This window comes from Cupressus sempervirens, chromosome 2 (assembly GCF_028749045.1).
Source record: "Cupressus sempervirens isolate cs-2001-9-10 chromosome 2, ASM2874904v1, whole genome shotgun sequence".
NCBI classification, from domain to species: Eukaryota; Viridiplantae; Streptophyta; class Pinopsida; order Cupressales; family Cupressaceae; genus Cupressus; species Cupressus sempervirens.
This window is the reverse complement of record NC_143119.1, coordinates 555811938-555815727: the sequence shown is the minus strand read 5'-3', so window position 1 is coordinate 555815727 and position 3790 is coordinate 555811938. Positions and strand designations below refer to the sequence as shown.

The following is a 3790-nucleotide window of genomic DNA, read 5'->3' as shown; positions in this document are numbered from 1 at the left end:
CAAATTTTTGGATTGGGCCCCTTCAAGGTGAAATTCATCCAGTTGATCGGATGAAGCTTGATGTGCTTGTATCTATTCCAAGATGGTAATGATGGTCATTAATCTGTGGCGGTGAGTATATATCATTTGGTAATCGCAATGGCAGAGCTGGTGGGAAGTACTTGTCGCTTTGTTTTGTTGGATATACCCTATATGTAGGTGTCTGCATGGCTTGCAACACACTGCACATTTGGTGTTCAATTCTAAGATGCGCTTGTTGCTGAGTGTGCATGGAGTTGTATCTTTTAGCCAAGGGTTCTGTCTCATTGGCACGTTCTATCATTGCATTTTTATCCTGCTCGGATGACAAGAAGGAAAGAGATGGTTGCACGGCTGCATTGCTCGACGTCCCTAATTTCATCAAGGGTCCACTCTCCACCCTAAGTTTTTGCCAATTGGTAGAGCCTTGGGATTGAGAGGGGGCCGGCGATAGGTTTGGTTGCCGCATAATTTATTTGCTAGTGCATTCTCGATGCATGCTCGCCTCTTCACTGTCTCATCCTACAAAAGTGCATGGCACTGTCATGACAGCCTTTGTGCTCTAGGCCAGTAGAAGCGTAGAGTATTACCGATAATTTTTGTTTGGATGCAGAAACTCTCGATGCCCTGTCCTGCCCTGTGCGATCCGAATGGCTGCGGCTCATGGGTTCTACGGGGGATACTCTTCTTTAGCTCCCCCCTAAAGAGAGTGTTCGGTGTTTGCATTGTGTGGACAAAAAACCCAAGGCATTTCATCTCTGTTTAGATGCAAAATTCTGAGAGGGTTTGTCAAAGTATGGCTGTTTGAACAGGGTGCACCAAAAAGCATGTAGGGGGCATATGCCTGGGAAATGGATGTCTCCGAGTTTCCTTACTCGGTTGTGTGCGCGGTGTACATCTTTGCATTACGACTCTGCTATGAGAATTTGTGATTTGAGCATTTTGGGGGAATGGGTTTCATACGAGATGTTCTTCTTACGCTCCTGCAAACCAAAGCGCTCATCTTTGCAATGCTCCGACAAGTGTAGGCCCAACTTGTCTATCTAGGGGAAGAAATCACATAAATGCTTTTTGCCGAGATGTGGGTGCTCGCGGGTGGGTTCCCGCGCGGTGCAGTTCTTTGGTATGTGCATGTGCATGAGATTGAAGCTTGTTCGACAACACTAGTGTTAGTGTTCACCCGTAGGAACTTTTCTGTACCTGCGCTGGCAGATCACGTGTCACGGGGAACGGTTAGCGAGGCTATGCTAGGAAAGGAGAAATTATCCAGAAGTTAGACATGTCCGTGTATGTGGGTGGGCTCTCATCACCTATAAATGTGTAGAGGGGGTGTTATACACGATGCCCTTGAGCGGCCTTATAATTGAGGTGGTTGCGTGCACAGTGATGCCCCTGCCAATTGCATAACTAGCCATGTTTTTGACTCGCATGACCCTTCACCCTTCAGCACGGTAGTCTCCGTTGGCACTTCAGCAACCAGCTCTTCGTCATGGGAAAATGTTTGTTGCAATCGAGAAGGATTTTGTCTGTACGGGTGCACCTCAACTAGCATGTAGGAGGCATATGCCAGGGAAATGGATGTCTCTGAGTGGCCTTACAATTGAGGTGGCTACGTGTGTGGTGCATCTCGTACAGACTCAAGGCTTCTTTCTGAGTAGTGGCGACAACGAGTTTGAGGGTAAAGGGTTCCATACGGGATGTTCTTCCTAGGTGCCTATGAACTGAGGCTCCTTGTTCGGCCCTCTCTGGTCGACGATGGGACACTTTCCGCTTGTGTGAAATCTTTGAGCATTTCAAGTCCTGCATGTGCTGTGAACATCATTCTTGTTGCTTGTGCGGCGGATTATGTTTGGATGCATGACGGAGCGAATGCAAATTTTGGTTTCCCATCGCGGCGGGCATCCCTTGGCTATAGCAGGTCTTGGGGGTCCCCTCGTTGTTAGAAGCTACCTGGTCAATCCTACCTGTAGTCATATGATTGTCTCAAAGATTAAGCCATGCATGTCTAAGTATGAACTATTTCATACTGTGAAACTGCGGATGGCTCATTAAATCAGTTATAGTTTCTTTGATGGTACTTTGCTACTCGAATAACCATAGTAATTCTAGAGCTAATACGTGCACCAAATCCTAACTCTTAGAAGGGATGCATTTATTAGATAAAAGGTCGACGCCGGCTCGCCCGCTATTTCAGTGATTCATGATAACTCGACGGATCGCACGGCCTTTGTGCTGGCGATGCTTCATTCAAATTTTTGCCCTATCAACTTTTGATGGTAGGATAGAGGCCTAGCATGGTGGTGACGGGTGATGGAGAATTAGGGTTTGATTTCAGAGAGGGAGCCTGAGAAATGGCTACCACATCCAAGGAAGGTAGTAGGAATGCAAATTACCCAATCCTGACACGGGGAGGTAGTGACAATAAATAACAATACTGGGCTCATCGAGTCTAGTAATTGGAATGAGTACAATCTAAATCCCTTAATGAGGATCCATTAGAGGGCAAGTCTGGTGCCAGCAGCCGCGGTAATTCCAGCTCCAATAGCATATATTTAAGTTGTTGCAGTTAAAAAGCTCATAGTTGGACCTTGGGTCGTCACGGTCGGTCCACCTTTTGGGTGTGCACTGGCCCTCACGTCACTTCTCCCGGTGGCGTGTTCTTTGCCTTAATTGGCTGGGTCACAGTTCTGGTGCCGTTACTTTGAAAAAATTAGAGTGCTCAAAGAAAGCCTACGCTCTGAATACATTAGCATGGAATAATGCGATAGGAGTCTGGTCCTATTCCGTTGGCCTTCGGGACTGGAGTAATGATTAATAGGGACTGTCAGGGGCATTCATATTTCATTGTCAGAGGTGAAATTCTAAGTGCCCCAAGCCGTGTACGTGATCAAAAAGTGGTTAACTTTTTCTTTTTGGTTAACGCCCAAAGTTTTCAACCCGACCCACCTCGGCAACCTCGACTTGAAGTGCCTCGAGCCTTAATGGCCTCCAATGTTTTTGCATGACTCATGCCACCATCAAATTTTTGCTCGAATCATGTCACCCAAGGCACCTCGATTTTATGTGACCCGAGCCCTGTGCACAATCCAAAACCAGGTAACATTTTTTTTTGAACTCCCAAAATTTCATTCATTTTTGCTTTATGGGGGATATCATGATCTCTTTTTATAAAGAAAATTCTCAAATCAGATCGTTTCGGCTACCCTACCTCAGATCTGGCTAGCTAGGCATAACGCCTCGAGTCGGCTCAGCAATACGTGAACTGAAACTTGTGCGTGATCCAAAAGCGGGTAACTTGTTTTTTTTTTTTTTTTTTTGTAATGCCCAAAATTTAGCGCTTTTCATTGTACAAGGCCTCCCATGATTTTTTTTTCCCCTAGTCGACCCACTCTAGTGACACAGTCAGGTCGCCCGAGGCTGGGGCGATGGAGTTAGGTGACCCAAGTTGGGTTGACCCAGGCGTGTGATCCTGGCTGGGGACAGCAAGTCAATTCTATAATTTTTCTTGCTAATTTTGCTAGCCAGGTCGACTCACCAAGTGATCTGACCATGTGGTCTTTGCCAAATCAAGAATTGACTCTTTAAGTCTGCTCACAGCTCGTCAAGCCAGCTCACCAAGATGACTTACCGTCTCGCCTCACCAGGTCGCCTCTTCTTTAAGACCGCTCACCATGTCAGCTCCCCAAGTCAGCTCACCAAGTCGACTATTCAAGTTGCCTCACCAAGTTGATCCCTTAAGTTCGCTCACCAAGTCAGCTCCCTAAGTCAGCTC

General features: G+C 46.6%; 1 pseudogene; it reads left to right on the top strand.

Annotated features, from left to right (window-relative positions):
* The first annotated feature begins 1965 nt into the window (after window positions 1-1965).
* On the top strand, window positions 1966-3058 carry LOC149573748 (18S ribosomal RNA; annotated as a pseudogene).
* Window positions 3059-3790: the final 732 nt, after the last annotated feature.